An 11532-nucleotide genomic window follows, 5' to 3' on the forward strand; every position below is an offset into this window, starting at 1 on the left:
TAAGAGAAAGAAAGACTAGACTAGTCTTCTTTCCACCAACTGACAACTCAGTGAAAAAGAACACATTTGGAGCTAGGCAGAGGCTTTCACCAGTAAAAAAATAATGTTGCTTCCATAGATTGAGTTCTAACTCCTGGATTTGGCCCCAGCTGGAGGCCATGTTGTCTTTTGCAGAGTGAATAATTCAGTAATGATGATCATTTTAACATGTTAAAATTCTGGATAATTTATTTAACTATGGTAATTTCTGGTCTGGCATTAAACAATTCATTCTATTCCCAAAGAAATATGAGTAAGATTGTACAGTAGCTTGCTATACTAAAGATTCACTAAATTTAGTTATGAGATTATCTTTTAGAGGTATATCCTAAGATTAAGTATAACTACAATTACAAACAAAGGAGATCAGCATTCTGAGCAGTAATTGGCTCTTGAAATGAGATATGTGTAACAGATAATGCATGCAAGCAAAATATTAGCAAATCAGTGGCCTTTTACACACGTAAAATCCATTAGTTTTGGAAACTCTACTTGGCTAGGAAATTGTATACCTACTGTCCATGAATTTTTCCTATGAGAAGCAGGGTATGCATGGCCATCTAGCCTATCATTTATGATAGAAGTTGCCATACCTGCATCACATTGAAGTACCTAGGTTCAATATCTATTCAACTCCTGTCTCTAGCCACCTATTGATGCAGACCTTTGAAGGGCTTGAGTAGTTAGGTTGCTCCCATCCATGTAGAAGACATGAACTAGTTCTAAGATTTATGCGAAATCAAATGTTATTGTAGGCAGTTGGGGAGTGAGCCAGAAGATGTGAGTACTCTCCCTTGCTCTGTCTCCCTCCCTCGCTGGTTTCCTCTTTCCCTCAATTTCTCCCTTTCTTATTCCCTCCCTCCAAAATAAAATTTAAAAACAAGAAAAAATATTTCCAAAATGATCATAGAAACATATATTCCAGCCAACAGAATAAACTTGAAGATTGCATGTATAGAAGAAACATTGTTTTGGATTATCATCGTCTACTGCAAATACCTTGTTGAAGGAGATAAATATCCTAGACCTTATATCCAAGTGATTTACAGCAGTGGAGGCGATAATAAGAATATAAGAATTTAACAAGATTGTTTACTTTTTTTTTTTTTTTTTTACAGGCAGAGTGGATAGTGAGAGAGAGAGAGAGAGAGAGAGAGAGAGAAAGGTCTGCCTTTTGCCCTTGGTTCACCCTCCAATGGCCGCCACGGCTGGCGCTCTGCAGCTGGCGCACCACGCTGATCCGATGGCAGGAGCCAGGTGCTTCTCCTGGTCTCCCATGGGGTGCAGGGTCCAAGCACTTGGGCCATCCTCCACTGCCTTCCCGGGCCACAGCAGAGAGCTGGCCTGGAAAAGGGGCAACTGGGAAAGAATCCGGCGCCCCGACTGGGACTAGAACCCGGTGTGCCAGCGCCGCAAGGTGGAGGATAAGCCTATTGAGCCGCGGCGCCAGCCAACAAGATTGTTTACAAAATGAATCCAAAATGGTTTCTTTGGAGGATATTTTTAAAATGATGTATTAATTTCTTTGAAAGGCAAAATTATAGAGAGAGAGGGAGAGACAGGCAGACATGTAATAGATACAATGCCTACTTTGAAATAATTGAATATGCCTACTTGACTATATATATATATATATGTATACACATATATACATATTCGATAGAACACATACGGAACTAGGAATAAAAAAAGACAAGTATAAATTTCACAGTCAGAAAACAAGAAACATACACACACACACACACACCAATATAAACACACAGAAAAAGAAAGGAGAGACCCAGAGAATCCCTATTGTAATACGGTATAAACAATTGCATCCTTCACCTTACAGCAAAGAGGAACTATATGTTAATGTGAACACACACACACACACACCAGCATTAAAGGAAAAACACATCCCATGTGGGCGCCAGGTTCTAGTCCCGGTTGCTCCTCTTCCAGTCTAGCTCTCTGCTGTGGCCCAGGAAGGCAGTGGAGGATAGTCCAAGTGCTTGGGCACCTGCACCCACGTGGGACACCAGGAGGAAGCACCTGGCTCCTGGCTTCGGATAGGTGCAGCACTGGCCATAGCGGGCATTTGGGAGGGTGAACCAACGGAAGGAAGACATTTCCCTCACTGTCCATCTCTATCTGTCAAAAAAAAAAAAAAAAAAAAAGGAAAAACACATAAAGCATCAGGAAAGCTGTAGGCTCAGGAAGTGACTTCAGGAAAATTGAGGTATTTTCCTCTTTGTCTAAGATTTCTTGAAAAAGTAGGTATATGTGTCATCTAGTTTTCTTAATTAAGAAAATAATGTTATTGTGTCATTTCAAATACTATAAGTTCTTCTGCAGAAGAAACAAATTTACAGGTAATATCAACCTCCTTCAGACTGGATACCAGGGACGGCAAAGACTAGATATGTCATTCAACTTAGTCTATGAATTGCAATTATGTCACATGTATTAGAATGGATGAAAGAACTTGCAATACACCCAGGTTGTTTATTTTTCTTCTTATAGTTCAACTTTATTTGGAGTTTTGTAGAAACTGAGTCATAATGACGTTTTCAGATTGTTGTCTTTTAGCAATCTAAAGAAAACAATGAGAAGAAAATAACAATGAAATAAATTTAAAGGTATAGAGAAGCTTCCATTTGGAAAACATAAATTACATGGTTAGAAAAGCACCGAGCATAGACAATTTTAGAAAAGAGGGGGATTCCAGCATTTTGTTTTCCTTTTTGCAATATAATATTGTTACCTTCATTGTCCTTGAGGAAATAAATTTCATGAGCTACAATTTCACAATGGAAAAGAGGCCTTCCTGCTCTAGATATAGAGTAGCTAAATTGATGCCTCATTTCTTTAGGTTGCCCTTACATATATCTGATGATAGTAACGTAATGGCCAGTTCTTTTTTACTATATTTTGAAGAAGTTATTTAATAGGATTATGGGCACACTTGACTTTGTTGTTGTCTTTTCTGCGTACTGTGATGACATGCTGGAGGAGGACAAGAAAATATATTAACCCTTCGATTTTCCTGTTTTTGCTTCAAATCTTCCTTATTTTTAAAAGTCCTACCTCAGTTTCCTCAATGACTTAAATTGAAATGTGAAAGGTTGGGGCCAGTGCTGTGGCACAACGGGTTAACGCCCTGGCCTGAAGCATGGGCAACCCTTATGGGCTCCAATTCTAGTCCCGGTTGCTCCTCTTCTGATCCAGCTCTCTGCTGTGGCCTGGGATAGCAGTGGAAGATGGCCCAAGTCCTTGGGCCCCTGCAACCACTTGGGAGACCCGGAAGAAGCTCCTTGGAGTGAACCATCAATGGAAGACCACTCTCTGTCTCTCCTCTCTCTGTGTAACTCTGACTTTCAAATAAATAAATAAATCTTAAAAAAAAAAAAAAAAGAAAAAAAGAAAAAAAAGAGGAGCCAGCACCATGGCTCACTTGGTTAATCCTCTGCCTTGCGGTGCTGGCATACCACATGGGCACTGGGTTCTAGTTCTGGTTGCTCCTCTTCCAGTCCAGCTCTCTGCTGTGACCTGGGAAGGCAGTGGAGGATGGCCCAGGTGCTTGGGCCCTGCACCCACATGGGAGACCAGGAGGAAGCACCTGGCTCCTGGGTTCAGATTGGCGCAGCGCACCGGCCATAGCTGCCATTTGGGGGGGTGAACCAGCGGAAGGAAGACCTTTCTCTCTGTCTCTATCTATCTGTCATATAAAAAAAATAAAAAAAAGAAATGTGAAAGATCACAAGACTTTAACTTAAACTCATTATTTCTTCCAAATCAATCACCTTTTTTACAATGCCTGCTAATTACCATTCTGTCCATGAGCTATGCTGTTCAGCTTCTCAGATTGTCACAATGATATTAAATTACTCATGAAATTCAAATAGCGACTGTGGAACTATATGACACCTAAAACTCAAAGAAGGTTTGTAGAACACAAAAAATAAGTGTTTGAGAATTCTCATTTCCTTATCATTTTTTCCATTAGTTTTTTTTTTTTTTTTTAATAACTGGTTAACGTTTTAGAAAGAGAACGTAAAGAATGTCTCTGCCAACATCTTTGTCTGGTTCTTGAAATCCCTATACTTCAAGGGATTAGTTTATCAGCTTATATACTTTGCAAGATTTGTCTGCTAGGAAAACAAATGTGAGTAAAAATGATAAGCTGGTCAATGAGGTTTAGAGAAGGTCACAATGGCTTATAATTCCATGGGGAAATGTACAGGGTCATTGGTAATTTGGAGAACATTCAGGACACAGTTTTATAAATCTGTGATGGATTATGAATGCTTAATATTACAGAAAAGTAAAATGCTGTGTCTGAAGGGAGCCTAATTTAAAATGATTCACATTCATGTGTGTATGTGAATTTGAGGTAACAAGGATATTTCAAATCCTGCTCTGGTATGGCAGTTGAAGGTAGGTTTTTAGGTGCTCTGTTTCAGTAAGGAGAAAGAGTTAATATATGAGACTTGGAGTGAGTCTAGAGAAAATTTTGGTTTAAGAGGAATAAGTTACCCATGAGACAGAGCATCTTAGTTCTCTCTGTATAATGAAGGTGACTGGTAGACATCTTAGTGTTGAGTTTTTGGGGTCATGATAGGAATTATGCCTATGATCCGTTTCCTACAGGTTTCTCCCAACCATGACTGAGTATGGCAAGATGGAAAAGTAGTCCCATTCCTGGAAGATGACACACTCCTTGATGTAGGCAATGACTCAATCATATCTCAAATATTTGGCCAAAATATTAACCCAAAGTTCACTCATTCTACAGTGCTTCCCCCCTGCTCTACCTACCTCTTTCCGTCTTATCTTCACTCAAGCTCATAGTTTAACAATTACCAGCTCTGCCAGCCCTTTATAATTTATTCCCTCGTTTCTCTCCAAGGCAGTCCTGCTAAACTTGTGTGCATGTGTGTGTGTGTGTGTGTGTGTGTGACTATAATCACCTTTGGATGTCTGCTTTTCCAAAGACATGGATAAATAGTGTTGGACAAAGTTCTGGGGACATTGTCTTTAACAGGAATGTATTGAATTATCCCAGTTTTAAAACTACTCTAGGATTAGATTAACATGTGTGTGTTTGCTTTTTGATTAACTAAGATTTGTAGTATACAAGTAAGTATGAATTCTGGATGGGCATAAAATACTTTTATTTAATTTTTTTTCCCTGCGGCCAATGTCTTGGCACAGAGGGTTAAGCCATGGCCTGCAATGAGAGCATTCAACATGATCACAAGTTTCCAAAACCAGCTGCTTATCCTCAGATCCAGCTCCCTGCTAATGCAGCTGGAAAACAGTGGAGTATATCCAAAGTACTTGTGCCACTGTCACCCTTATGGGAGACCATAATGTAATACCTGGCTCCTGTTTTTTCTTTGTCAAGCTCCTGCTGCTGAGGCAATCTGGGGAGTGAATCAGTGGATGGAAGCTATCTCTGTCTCTCCTGCTCTTTCTCTCTAATTGCCTTTCACATAAATAATCATAAAAATTATTTTCCTTGCACTTTTGAGAATCACTAGTATTTTTGTGTTTCTAATTCTGTATTTTTTTTACTTGGTTTCATGTACCAGTTAATCCAGTGTGATCAATGAATGTATAGATGCCAAAATTCTAAATATAAGGATGCAGTTCCATTGTATCTGATCAAATTTTTTTTATCTATAACCATCTAAAGCCATACCTAGGTTGATATGTATAGTTTAATCAATGGGTCAACAGGGAATGAATACATACATATTGATTATTTCACTTATTAAATTCTATTTTTAAAAAAACAATGTTGATTTTCCATATTTATTAAGCATTAATTGATCTTAGCAAACTTTACAAGGAATTGATTATTTTAATATTGCATAATACCAATGAGGCAAGTTGTGCTGATATGTGTGTAGTTATTTTCCTACATTCTTGCAGAAACACATTTAAAAGCCATTCCTTGACCAAAACATAATAAAACACATGAGTTTTCAATACTCATGACAAAATATTTCACTGAAAAATCCCGCCTTTTTCAAACTCACCTTTTTTCAAAACTCATACAAGTTTTGAAATAAATTTACAGCATATCAGCTCTGTTACTTAAGTGGATAAAGTAGCCAACTATACTGGCTCACAATCTAAATCAAGGCAACCTCTCAGATGTTGGAAAATATTTGAATTCTCACTCTTCATAATAATTCACAAACATGTGAAACTATGACAGCCATCATTCATTAGTTTAAAGCAGGCCATGTTTTCAGACTTTGATTTGTTCAATGCGTGATTTTACACAAAGAAAAAGAAATTTTAGCTTCATATATTGCAAGGCTTAGCAGAAGTTTTAAGTTCTGTATATATAAGATATATACAGGGGGCCGGCGCCGTGGCTCAATAGGCTAATCCTCCACCTTGCGGCGCCGGCACACCGGGTTCTAGTCCCGGTTGGGGCGCCGGATTCTGTCCCGGTTGCCCCTCTTCCAGGCCAGCTCTCTGCTATGGCCAGGGAGTGCAGTGGAGGATGGCCCAGGTGCTTGGGCCCTGCACCCCATGGGAGACCAGGAAAAGCACCTGGCTCCTGGCTCCTGCCAGGATCAGCGCGGTGTGCCGGCTGCAGCGGCGGCCATTGGAGGGTGAACCAGCGGCAAAGGAAGACCTTTCTCTCTCTGTCTCTCTCTCTCTCACTGTCCACTCTGCCTGCAAAAAAAAAAAAAAAAAAAGATATATACAGGACTACATACATACATACAGAAGAATAGGAAATTAAACTCACCTTTTTGAAAACAGATGAAGTCATATTTTGATAATGCAAATGAAATCATGTTATATATATGCAAATAAAAAGTTCTCAATGTTTTTTTAATCAAGAGCAAAAAGCAATTGACTAGCAATAAAGTTGGTGGTCTAAAGTCAATGTGACTTTAAGAGAGAAAATTCTTTGACTATTGAAAAGTTAAATGAAAGTTACTAACAATTAGGAAATATAAACTGTTAAAATGTTCCTTTAGCGGGTAAGCATAGTTTCAAAATTACAATTATTAGCTGTATATTTGCTTACAATATCTATGCAATCTCATCTTGAAAATTAGTTTTCTTAAAGTTAGTTTACACCAGAGTTTCTAATTATCTTAATGGCATTGCTGAATATTGTTTTCAATTAGAACTCTATAGTACATTTAGTGGATAGATGCTATCACTTCCAAGTTTCATATGCAACACTATATCACACTTTTTATTAGTACAGTGTTAAAGGTTGAAAATTGAAAGGGAAATTGTTGTAATTGCAAGTCACTTTTGAAAGAAAGTTGTTTTCAAAGTTGTGCAAGAACATAGTACTGCTTTGTCTTATGTCAGTACCTTGTTATTTCATCTATGAAACCAATAGGAAATGGAAAAATATTGAATCTGAATTAAAGTTTATTTCTAACAACTACTTAGAAATATAACTAATTAAGTTAAGCTGTTTATGTAAATTAAACTGTTTATGTAAATCTTGTATAACTTGTATTACATTCCATTATGTTTAAACAGCCAATTCTGCGGCAGATATTCTGCCAGGTCCAGAAGAATATAAGATATTCTTCTGACTCTGTAAGTGGATCATATCCTAGAACAGAGAAAAGCTACACAAATAAACAGATTTCTGCATGCTAGTTTTAGATTTCTTTTTGATACGGTTTCTCTAAACTTTTGATTTTGGGCATGTTTTTTCATCTCAGTAAAAATGCTTATATTTTAAATTAAATAAAAAATCAAATCAAGTAATGTTGTAAATAACTGCATTATCTGTTAAAAAATCTTTTGCCAAAATATACAATGACCCCTCTATGCTATGCATTTTAATGGTATAATAGACCATTGGATGTCTCATTCTTATATTTGTCCAGATAACATTATGTTGAAATTATCCCTGCTGATTTTTAATTACTGTGAATAACATAGATTTAACCCCTGCTAAAATATAAATGAACCCTCTCAACAATTTGACTCTACATTTTTTCATAAAATTGTCTTTGTTAATACACTTATGTGCAAGAGCATTCACACAGGAAGAGACAGAGAGTCTGTGACATCATTTCTTCAACACAGTTTTGTGGCATATGTAGTTAAATTGGTGATGCCAGTTAGAGAAGGGCTTGATTCCTAGAATTACCCTTGGCTGTACAAATTTGCTGTCTAATCAATGAAATAATAATATTTCAGAGCATAAATATTATGGGACTTTAATAACATGACATTTTTATCACCCAGCAATGGGGTTTGGGGTCCCATGACAAGTTTTTAAACTGTACCCTTAGAAGTTAGTCCTTAGGAATGTATACAGAACTATACAGCTTTATAGTTAGAAACTTCCTCCTCCCTCTCTTATTCCCACTCATATTTCTGAGATCCATTCTCAAGTGACTTTATACATATATGATTAATTCTATGTTTAGTAAAGAGATCAACAAATACTATGAAGAGAAAAAAGTGAAAAAAACAAACGAACAGCAAACAAAAAAAGCTGTTCCTCATCAGTCAAGACAATGACAACTCAATTCATCCCTTCTCGAAGTGTCAATTTCACTTCTGCAGATTTTGTTTTAGGTGCTTTATTCATTCTTGCAGATCATGGAGAACATATGCTATTTAAATATTACCCAACTTAATTGAAAAATTGCTACTGTTTTTTAATTTTTTTTTTTTATTTGAAGCGTGGGCCAGAGGGAGAGAAATGGAGAAAATCTCACATTGCTTCACTCCCCAAATACCCACTGCATCCGAGATTTGGTAAGATTAAAGCCAAGAGCCAGGAGCACAATCTAGTTATCCCATGTGGGTGACAGAGACCTGAATACTTGAGCCATCATCTACCATGTCCATGGATGTGAATTAGCAAGAAGCTGAATCAGGAGCGCAGGTGGGACTTGAAGCCAGGCAGTCAAGATATAGGGTGTGGGATGCAGACTTCTCAAGAGGCTGCTTAACAGCTGCACCAAACACTCACTTTCACTTTTTAAATAAGTTTTTTCTGATTACTACTTTCCTAAAATATCTCCAAAGTTTAATTATATTTTTAATTTTCTAGGAACATGGCAATTTTATTTGATATTATTTTTGTTTATTTTCTCATTGATTTACCTGACAATGAAGATATGATCCTTTTCCCAGTGGATGTCATTCACTTGAGGAGATTTCTAAATCCTCTGTCACTGAATAGTTTAATAATCCTATTGTTAAGCTTACTTGTGAGAGGTGGTGAAATCCAAATAATTTTTCTGAAATCAAATTGAAATTTAGAAGATCACATATGCTATAAAAATGGGGATTGCTCCATTATAACAAAATTTTAAGAAGTCACTGCAGTCATTACAGACTTGTGAACAGAAATATCTTGTTGCACAATCCAGGGAATGCTATTTGCATAATGAACAGTACAATATTACTTCCTGGAGTGCACAACAGTCTTATAGGTTACATTGTGTATGATATCTACTGGTATAATACCCTAATGTGTTCGCATTACACATTGCATTTGATTTGCCAAACAATAATTATGAAAATGATTCTTCTCGTCAAATTTAATATTTTGTTTTCTGAAGGATGCATTTCTTCTACTGTGGTTATCTATTTTTTTGCAAGTATTTGAGAAGTCTCAAATTCATTACACGCTTGTTACAAATGAAATCTAAACAAGAATATTTTTTCAAATGTAATATCTTCCATTTAACACAAAATAAATAGATATCATTTCAACTGAATTATGTACTAAATAGATAATAGCCCACAAGAGATACAACTCATCACTTTATCCCTATTAAAGGAAGTATAATCACTTTAAATTGCCCAAGTTAAGTTACCATATATTATTGTCTATAAGTAATAAGATATTGTCAAAGTGGGTTTTTAAAAGGATGTATATTATTATTTATTTATTTTAAAAGTAGAGCTATATAGAGATGGAGATGCAAAAAAGAAACAGAGTGAGAGAGAGAGAGAGAGAGTAATGCCAGTGCTGTGGCATAGCAGATAAAGCCACTGCCTGCAGTGCCAGCATCCCATATAGGCACCAGTTCTAATACCTGCTGCTCCATTTCCGATCCAGCTCTCTGCTATGGCCTGGGAAAGCAGTAGAAGATGGCCCAAGTCCTTGGGCCCCTGCACTCACGTGAGAGACCCAGAAGAAGCTCCTGGCTCCTGTGACAAGATGCAGGCCCAGAAGACATTATTCAATGCATTATGGTATTAATCAAACTTATGTATATGACTACATTGTAGTTATTGTATTCACCAATACAAATTTAGAGATGTTAATGTGAAACACTGCCCATCCAACTCAGCTGGAAATATAATTAAGTGGTCCAATTGCTATCATTGTTAAAAAGTAAATTTTCTTTAAATTAATATGCCTAGCTATTACAAAGAATAATAAATGCCACAAAGTCAAACTTTTATCTTATCAATTACATTTACCCAAACTCTTCTCACTCTGCTCATCTTTGTTGGGGAATAGTCCGCGGCGGCATCACTAGGCGGAGGTTTTTAGTTTCAGTTTTTGACCAGGGGCTTTCCAACGGGCAGGGCTCTCCGGGGGCGGAGGGATCCAGGTTTAGGTAAACAATAAGATGGCGCCAGGACCCCCGCAGTGAGTCTGCCTGCCTGCCTGCTGCATGACACCTCACCTGATTGGCCAAAGGACGTGTGCCCTTCACGTGAACAGAGACCGGATTGGTGTGCCTGATGCATGGACTCTAGCTTGCTCCTGATTGGTCACATTTTGTATATAAGCCGCGGGTGTAAGGAGGAAGCTCTCTCTCTCTCCTCTCCTTTCCACCTCTGTCATGTCTACTTTCTCTAATAAAAAGTCTATGGAAGACCGATAAGCGCCATTCGTTCTTTTCTCACCCGAGAAACCGTCATCGTGGGCCCTGGTTTGAGTCTGCTAGCCAGACTCCCTAAGACACTCGTGACACATCTTGGCTTATTTTTCATAATGACCAGCCACTGACATTTAATACATCAGATGCTATAGTGAAACATGTATTAAAAATGGTGAAGGCGGCCGGCACCGCGGCTCAGTAGGTTAATCCCCCGCCTTGCAGCGCCAGCACACCGGGTTCTAGTCCCGGTCGGGGTGCCGGATTCTGTCCCGGTTGCCCCTCTTCCAGGCCAGCTCTCTGCTGTGGCCAGGGAGTGCAGTGGAGGAAGGCCCAAGTGCTTGGACCCTGCACCCCATGGGAGACCAGGCTCCTGCCATCGGATCAGCGCGGTGCGCCAGCTACAGCGCGCCGGCTGCGGTGGACACTGGAGGGTGAACCAATGGCAAAGGAAGACCTTTCTTTCTGTCTCTCTCTCTCACTGTCCACTCTGCCTGTGGAGAAAAAAAAAAAAAATGGTGAAGGCACAAACCTTCTCTTTGATTCACTAAATAGTCATGTTGTTGACAGAGGTGTTTCTTCAGTAAATCAATGCATCCAGTCCATGAATAAGTTCTTGCATTGTCTTAAAAGGTCAATCATGGCACACCTCCTT

General features: G+C 38.3%; 1 long non-coding RNA gene across 1 annotated transcript; it reads right to left on the minus strand.

Annotated features, from left to right (window-relative positions):
- Positions 1-2403: 2403 nt before the first annotated feature.
- On the minus strand, positions 2404-10823 carry LOC127492019 (uncharacterized). Its single transcript, XR_007920939.2, has 3 exons — positions 10474-10823; positions 9142-9278; positions 2404-2614 (listed from the first exon to the last, which is right to left on the minus strand). It is a non-coding gene; the product is annotated as an uncharacterized lncRNA (long non-coding RNA).
- Positions 10824-11532: the final 709 nt, after the last annotated feature.

The sequence above is a fragment of the Oryctolagus cuniculus genome, chromosome 9 (assembly GCF_964237555.1).
Source record: "Oryctolagus cuniculus chromosome 9, mOryCun1.1, whole genome shotgun sequence".
Lineage (NCBI taxonomy): Eukaryota > Metazoa > Chordata > Mammalia > Lagomorpha > Leporidae > Oryctolagus > Oryctolagus cuniculus.